This window comes from Octopus sinensis, linkage group LG14 (genome assembly GCF_006345805.1).
Source record: "Octopus sinensis linkage group LG14, ASM634580v1, whole genome shotgun sequence".
Taxonomy (NCBI): domain Eukaryota; kingdom Metazoa; phylum Mollusca; class Cephalopoda; order Octopoda; family Octopodidae; genus Octopus; species Octopus sinensis.
This window is the reverse complement of record NC_043010.1, coordinates 42,343,475-42,356,945: the sequence shown is the minus strand read 5'-3', so window position 1 is coordinate 42,356,945 and position 13,471 is coordinate 42,343,475. Positions and strand designations below refer to the sequence as shown.

General features: G+C 35.5%; 1 protein-coding gene and 1 long non-coding RNA gene across 2 annotated transcripts in view; both read right to left on the bottom strand.

Annotated features, from left to right (window-relative positions):
• LOC115219258 overlaps positions 1-13,471 on the bottom strand; it is a 568,773-nt gene that overhangs the window by 272,498 nt on the left and 282,804 nt on the right. The gene's annotated exons all lie outside the window — the stretch shown is intronic.
• Positions 2,451-13,471, bottom strand: part of LOC118765970 — a 32,533-nt gene continuing 21,512 nt past the window's right edge. The window contains exon 3 of the long non-coding RNA XR_005001882.1: positions 2,451-2,561. This is a non-coding gene — a long non-coding RNA (uncharacterized LOC118765970). The remainder of the gene's footprint in view (positions 2,562-13,471) is intronic.

Genomic DNA, 13,471 nt, shown 5'->3' with positions numbered 1-13,471 from the left:
TGCATACTGTATTCGCACCTTTGAAAATAAAGAATACTGGTGAAATATTTCGATGAAAATCCACTGCAATCACGGTCGGCCTGTTATTATTCTATGAGACATGAAGCAAAAATCATGCATTACTATAATCTAAAAGTCTCGTCAAAATATATGAAAAAAACAGAAAGTCTATGAACTAAGGTGTAACTTAAAGTCCTTGTGTCCGATTTATAGATTTTCATTTTTACCAATTCTCATACATGTTCACGGCTATGTGTAATAACAGATCTGCTTAAAAACTTGAAAAACTACTCAATCGATATGTGGTGCAGTGAAGATTTCTACAACAGTCCAAAGATTTTGCATTTGACTGCCTTGGAGTAAACACATGCACACAATCATCGCATACGTGATACATACAAATATGCATACACGTATACACAGAGGGAGACTTATTTGCATGATACATGTAAACATATATGTACTTAATGGACGTCACCTTTGAGAAAAAATATATTCATAACAAGGTCTTATTTCAGCTACAGATGAAATCTTAATTTAAAATCATGTATCACGAAGTGCATGCGTGCCCGCGTAAATTGTTTCTTTTGTAAAACGCTACAAACGTAATACAAAGAAGACTATGAATGGCTGCCAGTTTATGGTATTAAAAATGTCACATGTATTCTAAGATGTTATCCAAAATTGATTGTTGCCAAGCAGAACAAGAGGACAGCTATATATATGTATATTTATATGTAAATTTATGTAAATAAGGATACGATGGTTATTTAAATACCGATCTTATCAGGTGGCCAGCATGGGAATAAAAACCTTCAAAGGTAATAATTATTGTTAAAATTATAAAATAGGGTATCTAAGAGATACACACGCTGGAAATATATATATATATATATATATATATATATATATATATATATATATATATATATATATATATGTATATATATATGTATGTATATGCATATATATATATGTTATATATATATATATATATATATATATATATATATATATATATAGGCGCAGGAGTGGGTGTGTGGTAAGTAGCTTGCTTACGAACCACATGGTTCTGGGTTCAGTCCCACTGCATGGCACCTTGGGGAAGTGTCTTCTACTATAGCCACTACTATTGCCTTGTGAGTGGATTTGGTAGACGGAAACTGAAAGAAGCCCGTCATATATATGTATATGTATATATATATATATATATATATATATATGTGTGTGTGTGTGTGTGTGTGTGTGTGTGTGTGTGTGTGTGTGTTTGGGTGGTTGTGTTTGTGCCCCCACCCAACATCGCTTGACAACCGATGCTGGTGTGTTTACGTTCCCGTCACTTAGCGGTTCGGCAAAAGAAACCGATTGAATAAGTACTAGGCTTACAAAGAATGAGTCATGGGGGCGATTTCCTTGACTAAAAGGCGGTGCTCCAGCATGGCCGCAGTCAAATGACTGAAACAAGCAAAACAGTAAAGAGAGTAAAGAGTATAATTATATATATATATAAAGTATAGAAGCCATCTTAACATGGCTAACCACATAGGGGAGGGGGGTGTTACTGTAGCTTTATAGCCCCAGGAGATCGTCGTATCCAGCTGGCTTTACACACCATTTCAGTGCCCTTGAAGTATTTCCAAAGGGAGGCCATCCCTTCCTCGCAATAATGCCTATATATATATATATATATATATATATATGTATGTATATGCATATATATATATGTTCATCCGTAAACCTGCAAGTAAATACGCTACATACACCTCCACCACTTCATAGTGTATCTTTTAATTTTCAATTTTCTTTTATAATACCACTCCCCTGCTAATTTCTGTAATTCAGCCAAAAAAGCCCTTAGGATACCAACAGTCAAATAAGCGTGCTTAAATTCCTCACTCTGCTTTGCTTTATTCATACACACTTTCTTTTTCCTCCATGACCAAGAATATTTCCGCACCCTCTCTCCTCCAAATTATCATTTCTTCAAATACCAATCTCCTTACTAAATTCTGTGATTCAGCCAAAACCTATTATTTACCATCCGTCAACTGACCTTGCTTAAATTCCTCCTTCCTTTCACAAACTTACATTTTCTTCTTTCTTCTTTTCTTCTAATATTTATTTCTCCTTACATTTATATACTCCTCTCATACCGTGCTCCCTACACTTTCGGATTGAATCTTCCTTGCATCAACATGTACCTTCTTGCGACAATGTGACCTTTAATCTAATCAGGATATTCTTGGCCTGAAGAGTAGCCGACAGTATACACCTCACTTGGATTTTACCACTTCTGAGGTTCCGCTCGCTATGAAACATATGTAGCTCCGATCTTTCCAACTGCATTCCGTAATTCTTGTATTCTTATTCGCTCACGCGGCAACCATGGTCGCCGACCGTGCAATATAAAAATAACTTTTTTCAGTTTATCGGTCTCCGATATGAAAATAATCCATAATCTTCCGTCTCAATAAACCACTATTGTCCCTGAAAGTTGTTTTCTTATATTTACTACAGATTGCTTGAAGCTAACTTTCCTCCTACACTTCGATCCCTGGATCCTACATCTATCTATCTATCTATCTATCTATCTATCTATCTATCTATCTATCTATCTATCTATCTATCTATCTATCTATCTATCTATCTATCTATCTATCTGTCTTTCTCTTTCTTTCTTTCTTTCTCTCTCTCTCTCTCTCTCTCTCTCTCTCTCTCTCTCTCTCTCTCTCTCTCTATATATATATATATAGTATATATATATATATATATATATATATATCCGCTCAGTCGAAGTCGACTCTCGGTTACTCGATGGATCAGTATCCTCCAGTCAGTTCTATCCTGGGCCGCTTCTTTCAGATTGGCTATGTCCATTCCGGTATCACTCTTGATGGTGTCAAGCCAGCGGGTTCTTGGTTGGCCTCTTCCTCTCCTGCCACTGACCATTCCGGCCATGATGTCCTTCTCCAGAGATTTTCTCCGCATAATATGACCAAAATATGCCAATCTATGCTTGGTGATCCTAGCTTCTTATATTTTCTTCTTTCTTCTTTTCTTCTAATACTTATATATATATATATATATATATATATATATATATATATATATATATATACTATATATATATATATATATATACACATATATATTTGCTTGCGGAGAATCTTGACTGAGCTGATTTATTTTAAACTTTACCTTCCTGCTTGTCTAAATAGGTAGAAAAGAAAGAACGTGTTGTCATATCTCTCTACCAATATCACAGCATGAGAACTAATGAACAAACACTGAAATCAAAACAGCCTACTTATATTTATAATCAACAGAATCATACAACAGATTTTGCCGTTTTTGTCATATATTCCGTAGTTGATACACATCATGTACTCTACAATACTCAACTAGGATTTAGCTTTCTGATCTGTAAGATAACCTTATAACAATACATGTATAGACGTAAGTCTATCTCGATGCTTATATAGTTACCTTTATGCATACTGCGTAATATAAACGAAATACATCCTTTAAGCTTACGTCATAGCCCAGTTTTCTGGTTTGGGCAGCTCACCTAAATTATTTTCACATTTTAGTCAACAGTTATATAAGATAGGCTTCTGTACGTACTATAGTTAGTATACAGATCCATAATTCACTGTTGGTTCGGTGAAACATACTTCCTTTCAAACTTTGTAGGCTCATCCTGCAGAACGGTGAATGGCAAATGCAATGATTGTCAGCCACATATACATGCTAAACATTCAGGATGAACACAGGCAAACGGATAGGAAAACAGAAGGAAGAATGTGAAACCATGAACAAAAAACGTGTTTGTAAAAATTGTGAAGTGGCGTAAAAAACGGGTAAAGAAAAGAAAACGAAAGGAGTGAATGAAAGACAATGAGGGGCTTTTTTGGTCCTTTTGGAAATGTTTGACTCACAAAGAAAAGGTTGTAAAACTTAATGCCGAGAAAAGTAGGACGGTGTGGAGTATTGGTTTATTACAAGTGTCTCGTGTGTATGAATAAGCTGCTAGAAAATTGTTAAAATAAAAGTATAAATATATAAGAACAAAATAATAAATAAAATATATGCGTATATACATACATATATGTAGTACCTACATCTATATGTATATATACATGCATATATGGGTACAGGACACAAAAAAAAAACGTCGAACACAATGAGAAACGAAGACATAAAAACAAAACCATGGAAACGGACAATTTTTTTAAACAACGAAAAAACAGAGTACTAGACATACAACACAAGGAAAATTCCCCTTCTTCAGCCGCCTCTGCTTCGTCTACTCCGTGTTTCGAAAGTAAAGGCGAGACACGACTTCGTTGAAACAGTCCTTTCCGCAAAGCAAATTAAATATATAAGGACGGATAAAAAAATGATCTATTACATGCCTGAGCACAAAGTATAAAATATTTTAAAAGTTTCATTCAGATTAAGCATTGTAGTTAAATGAAAATCATAAAAGCGAAAGCGTGAGGGTGAAATCAAAATACAAGCTTATTGTTACCTAGACCTGTTAGAAGTTAGTCGAGGAAAATATTTTGAACAAATGTATGCCGGCATTCATCATGCTGTTTATAAAAATAACGTCTTTTATCCCTAAGAAATTCTCTGCTTCACAAATATTGTATATCAACATTCGACAATCTGGAGGATACAGCGACACACTCACAAACACACACACACACACACACACACACACACACAAACACACACACATGTATATTACCTCCATCGTATATCATGTACTACAACTTATTCTCAGCGACCTCTTTAATACTTACATCTCAACAACATCAGTAACAGTAAAAAAAAAAGCTATAAACGTCCGTTAGTCTGGGTCTGTAAAAAATTTATTTCTGAGCAATATTTTATGATTTCTAGAACAAAAATGTTTACTCTTTTACTCTCTTTTACTTGTTTCAGTCATTTGACTGCGGCCATGCTGGAGCACCGCCTTTGATCGAGCAACTCGACCCCGGGACTTATTCTTTGTAAGCCCAGTACTTATTCAATCGGTCCCTTTTGCCGAACCGCTAAGTGACGAGGACATAATCACACCAACATGAGTTGTCAAGCAATGCTAGGGGGACAAACACAGACACACAAACATACACGCACACACACACACACACACACACACACACACACACACACACACATATATATATATACATATATACGACGGGCTTCTTTCAGTTTCCGCATACCAAATCCACTCACAAGGCTTTGGTCGGCCCGAGACTATAGTAGAAGACACTTGCCCAAGGTGCCACGCAGTGGGACTGAACCCAGAACCATGTGGTTCATAAGCAAGCTACTTACCACACAGCCACTCCTGCGCCTGGTTGTTCATGTCTTATAAGTTTCTTACTCAAAATTTTATGAGTGTAGTTATCAGCTCAGTCTTGAGAACTTGATTGTTTTGCGAAACACTTGTAGTAGAACTACGAACTGAAAGAATTAGATGTACTAATAAAAGAAGTTTATTATAACACGATTGAGGATAATAGGACCCACCAAGGGACAATTATCACTGAAAACAACAATATCAAAATAGAATATGAGGCAGAGAAAATACGAACAAGCAATGGTAAAACCCGAATATTATAGATGAAAGTGTGAAATAGCCCAATTCATATTAAACTGCTGCAAGATATTTCAGTTTTTCAATATTTCCCTTCTGTCATAGTATTTTTCACTGACTATAAAAGTAGTCATAAATCTTTAGAAAAACAAGAAATTTTTACTTTTTATTATTTATTCATTTATTTTATTTTATTTATTTTTTTTCTATTGGTCTTTTAGTGGCACAGATATTCTATATTGCTATCGGTCCGGTTGTTACGACTGAGTCATGCAATTGACAAAAAATCGATCAGTTAATTATTGGCATGAGAACGGCATTGAGAGGAGTTATTATTGTGACAGGGAAGTTAATGAAGGCAATCTCATACACCATTATTCTATAGCTCACATAAACTACTATTTCAGCAGATATAGTTTCCTGAAGTTGAATATTTTTTTTTTAGAGTTGAATGTTGTACATAAATCTATTGTTAGGTTTTAATATAAGCAAAAAATGGGAGGAAATTAAAGCATGTGGATATTTCCAGTAAAGTACTTTACATATTTCACCTTAGACTCCTGGCATTGACCTTGCTGTAATTGTCTACATTGATTTATTAGTTAAACACACTTGGTTAATAGTTCCATCTCAACACCGATCAATCAAACATGTGATCATATGCCTCCCAGCCGTAACCATCCCATTTTTCTGTGTATTGAGTATCTACAACCAAATTGTATACTGTGTTTTTCACCATTTTAAGATTTGTATATGTGTATGGTTTGAAAGAAATGCTATCGGCCATGATAAAGAATATATTCTGCAAAATATATGTTGCAATTCAATGTTTATCAGTTGTCGTTTGTTGTTTTACTCTGGGCCAGACCTGAGTTCGTAAACCAATGATCTAGTGGTGTGGCTAGAATTTATGTTGCCTGGGGTGGAACATGAGTTTGCGGACCCTTGCACTGAAAAACAATTAACTCAAAATTGCTGTGAAGAAATGCTGATAAAGACAGGCCACGCGCATCACCTTATTTTAATTATGCTTGTATGATGGTCAAAAGCAATTCGGTTTTGACCATCTGAATATTTCGCAGATATGGGGTGACCAACACTGTATATTTTAGGACGGCTAGGGCGGCGAGCTGGCAGAAACGTTAGCACGCCGGGCGAACTGCTTTGCGGTATTTCGTCTGCCGCTATGTTCTGAGTTCAAATTCCGCCGAGGTCGATTTTGCCATTCATCCTTTCGGGGTCGATTAAATAAGTACCAGTTACGCACTGGGGTCGATATAATCGATTTAATCCGTCTGTCTGTCCTTGTTTGTCCCCTCTGTGTTTAGCCCCTTGTGGGTAGTAAAGAAATAGGTATATTTTAGGACGGTTTAACATGAGCGAGATCAGGCTACTCTTTCTAGCATGTCGCACTTTCTTGTAGACGTTTCCTCGTTAGTTTGAATGCTAATTAGTTTATTAATGCTAACGGAACTGAGTTTGGTGGGAACACTAACGGGTGAAACTAATAGTTTTACCTACCCTGTAGTGGTAAATCGAAGCAAAAAAGAAGCCATAAGCTGCAATCGATTTTTTTTCATCTTACGTTCTTCCATTAAAAAAAAGTATATATAGTATTTTTCCGAGTAAAAATAAATGTAATTTTAACCCCTCTGGTCCAGCAAAACAGAGAGGGAACTTTATTATAGATAAAAACTCACTAAAACCTATAAGCAATTTCATGTAAATGTGCTGGATATCAGCAATCAATATAGCAGTTAACAAACAAGTCAATATTTTGATTCTGATCAAAACTACTCAAATTAATAATTTAAGACAGATGTCCGAGGCAGTAGGGAGTTTGATCAAATGAATTTCAATATTAGTTTCACAAATCGATGTTTATCTTATCAACATCATCTGTCTGTCTGTATGAGTATCTATCTATCTATCTATCTATCTATCTATCTATCTATCTATCTATCTATCTATCTATCTATCTATCTATCTATCTATCTATCTATCTATCTATCTATCTATCTATCTATCTATCTATCTATCTATCTATCTATCTATCTATCTATCTATCTATATGTCTGTCTGTCTGTCTGTTTGTCTGTTTGTCTGTTTGTCTGTCTGCCTGCCTGTCTGTCTGTTTGTCTGTCCTACGCAAAATACTTTCTATGTAATCTCAAGTTTTAAAACAAACATAATTTTCTTATGGTTTCTTAAACATTCACTAGAACAACACTATGTACAAAACGAAATATATAGCACCCTAGGTATGACACCAACATGAACTTCCAACTTGTCTTTTGAGGTTTCTGGGTGAGACTTGGAGCCAACTTGTACAAATGTAAAGCAAAAGTCAAACATAAAATAATAATAATAATAATAATAATAATAATAATAATAATAATAATAATAATAATAATAATAATAATAACAACAACAACATCGAAAATACCTTAGGAATGAGAACCCAGGTTCGTAATTTCCCCAAGACATCTGATGAAGGCTGGAGTATATTTCAGCCGAAACGTTGTGTTAACGACAAACAAGATGAGGACAAATATCCGTCAATTGTAAATAATGTACATAATTCCTCATCTCTTAAATATAGAACTGTACTCTTTCTTTCTTTCTCTCTCTCTCTCTTTCTGTACAACCACAATCACCATCACAACTGCCATACACACACCATTCAGACTTTTGACGCCACAACCATCAATACTTTTGACTTCGCCGCCTTTCCCTCCACCACCTCATCAATGTCTTTCACATCTCTTACTATCACCATTATGCTTGACCGCCTCAGCTACCACCACCACCACCACCACCACCACCACCAGCACCAGCACCACCACCATCACCACCACCATCATCAACGTCACCTCTGCCTCTACCACAACTGCAGCTCATATTATTACTATCAACCCCATTACCATCTCAACTGTCAATCTACTACCGCCCTCACCGTCTCTATGCCTACTATTACTCTCATCCTAGCAAGAAGAGTAGAAGTGTCATTAAATAGTGAAAGAAGGGGTGAAAGTTGACACACTGACATCCAGAAATTTGTTTTAGCATTTATCATTACAGATTGTGTGTAGGTATGTTTGCATGTGTGTGTAAGAATGAGTATGTGTTTAGTATAGACATAGAATGGGCCTAACAATTCAGTAGCTGAAATTTACAGAAAAAAAAGACGAAGACAAGTGTATAAACAACAAGCAGGTGTATTAGTTTAACGCTTGGGAAGGTGAGAAAGTCTTTTACGTTTCGAGCCTACGCTCAGTAGTTCGCTTCGCAATCACAAGGACCCGGATTCGGAGCCCCTATATAGTGCCTTGAGCAACAGTATTTTACTACAGTATCAGGTCAACCCAAACCTTGTCAGTCAGTTGCTAATTAGCTTATAAGCCTGTCCGAAGGATTGTATTTGTAAATCAAAGATCCAGTTTTGTCACACAGTATATCATGCTGAGTTTGAGAATTTCGTTAAGAGTACACGTGTTTATGGAATACTCAACCACATACATGCCTAATTCAGCGTACAAGTTGTTGATTTGATCATGTGAGAGTATTTGGGAGCGAGATAAACTTCCCTCTTGATATTAAGTAAATCAGAGTGAAGTGTTTTAGTTTATTTATCAATTAGGCCACTCCCGTTTTCATATAACTAATTCCTTTTGAAAAGACTCAAGGTCATTGAGAGATATGCGGAGTGCGGGCTTGCCAAGAAACAAATCAGCAAAACCTTTCAGAGTTGGCTGCTGCATGCGTGCTGTGGACCGGTACATCATGCAGTTACCTCGTGGAAGCGTCATCCAACCAAAGTACAAATATACGGGAAGTTACCACCTGTATCATCCCTTGTGAAAAGGTAGAAGAGTCCAGTTTGCTGGACATTGTTGTAGAGCTGAAAACGAGGTAATTTCTACTCTTCTCCTCTGGAAGCCATCTGCTCGTGATACCAGAGGGCGCACACTCTCCTACCCTGATGTAATCTACAGGGATACAGGCATCCAGCAACAGGACCTCCGTAATGCTATGATGGCCCGTGAAGTCTGGCGTAGCACAGTAAGTTCCATTGTCTCGACCACGATCGAACAATGATGATGACCTCTTTGTGTCCTAGAATGGTCGCTGGTGCCTTCAGAGATGACGCTGTCAGATGAAATGATTTATATAATCAAAGGACCCGCGGCTTGTGCAAGAATATCTGTAAAGCCCACTGGACTTGACAATGACAAATGTCCAGGCGAGATGACATGTCTTCTTTACGCTTCGAGTTACTCGTTAAGCTGGGTCGCCATTGTTACCGATACTTTCCTTGACAGTAATACCCTGGAGACTGCAAACATCTGGCGCATGTATCTCTTTGAAGTGGTGACAATGTGTCAATGGAAACGACTAGTGTTGCCAGTAAATCAAAGTAAGGTTTTATTAACCCTTGAAGCAACAAGCTAACCGACCTCTACATCAGTACGGTATTGAATAGAGGGGAAAATTAATGACAAAGAATTTTAAACGTGCAAAATAAATAAATAAAGAAATAGATAATTAAATGAATAACTAAATAAATGAATAATAAATCTCTTAAAAGGCAAATAGATAATTAAATGAATAACTAAATAAATGAATAATAAATCTCTTAAAAGGCAAATTTTCTCTGCCTGTTCCCATGTTCCTTTTTAATACAATTCTACAATATAGAATTTCTTCAATTGGAATTTAACTACGATATTTACAAGTAGATTCGATTGGGTCATGGCATATAAAGTTTTTTCAATTTCACCCCCAATTAAGCAAAATTTCGAGAACAGTAAATATTTTACGATTTGCCTCTCTAATTTCAACTGCTTCACTCATGCTATTACCATAATTTCTTCTACTTTCTCTTTACAAGTGTACCTTAAACCACTACTCAAAAAAAAAAATACAGAGCAAACAGAAACAAATAAATACATAACGAGTTACTCCTCACACAATTTCTTCAATTGGAGTTTACCTATGATTTTTCCAAGTACATTCCATTCGGTCATGGCATATAAATTTATTTCAATTTCACCCCCAATTAAGCAAAAATTCGAGAAAACTCAATATTTTACGATTTCCCTCTCTCACTTCAAAGGTTTTACTCCGCCTATTACCACACTTACTCCCACTTTCTCTTTACACACATAGACACGCAAACATATACATATATGACAGTGTCAATTGTTGAAAGAAAATTGTAAGCTAAGGTGTGTATGTGTGTGTGCGTGTGCGTGTGTGTGTGAGTGTGTGTGTGTAGGAAGTGAAGGATAAAAATATGGCAAGAAGTGGACAGATGTACATATATACATACATACATCCATACATACATGTGTGTGTGTGCATGTATGTGTATTAATGTGTGTGTGTTATCTCTCTCTATATAAAGCTGAAGTTGTCTGTGTGCGCCAGGTTTGGTAGCCTTCAACTAACACTATCTCCTCCGAGACCCTGCGGCGCAAGTTGACCAAAATTGAGAGTATGATAGAAGGGTTGCTCTTCCTTCCGTAGAAGATAAAATTCAAATCGGACCATGTTAACACCAAAAATTATTTACATCAAAAAAGTGCTTTTTTCTATGAAAATCCCCTTTTTTTACGATCTTTTCACTGCTGTGTCGCCACTTTTCGGTGCATTTCAACCAGAAAAATGTTCACTTGAAGAGAATAACAAGCTACATAATGCAAAATTTTTACTTTTCAAAAATTCCAATTCCAGCGGGTCGAAACAAACCCGAGCAACGCCGGGCGATACTGCTAGTAATTAAATAAAATATAAATATAAGGCGTGTTTGCTTGAACCCAGTCTCACCGATTGATCAATAGTACATACTTTGCTAGTAAAGGACATACCAATCATTACAAAACTACGCGTACTTTGGAGACCTGAGAAACAAAATCCAACTCGATGGACTTTAAATAGAAAAATCAGTTGAGTATATATGGAATGCAGATCACTTTTGCATGATCTGTTATCTTCTTCATCAGAAATAAGTAACAGATGTTTCATAATAAGAAACAAAATCTACCAGTTCAGGAAGAAGTATGACCTCTAGAAATACTAATAATTTTTCTTTTTTTATGACGAGTGTAATTTTAATCGATTATTATTATTACTATTATTATTATTATTATTATTATTATTATTATTATTATTATTATTATTATTGTTATTGTTGTTGTTATTATTATTATTATTATTATTATTATTATTATTATTATTATTATCATTATTATTATTATTAATATCATTATTATTATATTTTGTGCTTATTGCGTTAAGCATGATATCCTGTACCCAATTATACGGTAAAGTCATGGGATTTTATTGATACTACTACAATTTTTGTAAAGTCTGTCTTACTCTCTTTCTCTCTCTCTCTCTCTCTCTCTCTCTTTCTCTCTGTCTGTGTCTCCTTCTATCTCTCTCTCAGTTATTAGTAGCTAAATATAGTTCCTGATCAATGGTAAAATAAACTGTCATATGGCATTAAACCAAATAGCAACGATAAGAACATGCATTTAGTTAGCTGTTCCAAGAAGATTCACTTATTGATGAATTCTGCGTTGTTTCTATCCTCAAAAGCTGAAAGTAATCAGTCAGGATACTCTATACTATGACAACAGAAGAAATAAATTGCAGAATGCTTTCCCCAATATGTTGCGGAATCCCGAACACTATATTCTAAACAATTCATGAAAGTAACCATTTATAACTGACGTTTCTTATCATAAAAATTCAGGCTATGATAAGAAACTTCAGCAATAAATGACTGCATACATGGCTTTGAGGTTAAGAAGGCATCATCGCTGAGCCGCACTTTGGCCGAAATGCACCCACTGAATGAAATTTGGCTGACGAAAATTGTACACACAGGCACACATATTAATACATACATGCATCCATAAATACATACATACATATATAGATACATACATTCATACATGCATACATGCATACATGCATACATACATACATACATACATACATACATAATACATACATACATGCATACATACATACATACATACATACATACATAAATACATACATACATACATGCATACATACATGCATACATACATACATACATACATACATAAATACATACATGCATACATACATACATACATAAATACATACATACATACATACATACATAGATTCATTCATACATACATACATTCATACATACATACATACACTAATACATACATACATACATACATACATACATACATACATACATACATACATACATACATACATACATACATACATACATACATACATACATACATACATACATACATACATACATACATACATACATACACAGAGAGGAATAATATGCAGGCAGATTGAAAGATAGATTTCAATTAGGTAATCAATATCATCTTCAATGAGAGAGAACTCAATGTTATATACAGAGCACGGCCACTTGGGATTTATTGTTTTCTAACAACATTGTAAGAGGATTTTGTTAAACGATCTAGGCCAAGATGGAAAAGAAGGGCGCAATCAATAAAGATTTGGACGCGCATTGTGATCAGCAGTGTAAAACTACATCCGATTGTCTAGTCAATACAAGAGATACAGATAATATTCTTTTCTACTCTAGGTACAAAGCCCGAAATTTTTGGACGGGGTCTAGTCGATTAGATCGATCCCAGTACGCAACTGGTACTAAATTTAACGACTCAGAAAGGATGATAGGCAAAGTCGACCTCGGCAGAATTTGAACTCAGAACATAAAGACAGACGAAATACCTATTTCTTTACTACCCACAAGGGGCTAAACACAGAGGGGACAAACAAGGACAGACAAACGGATTAAGTCGA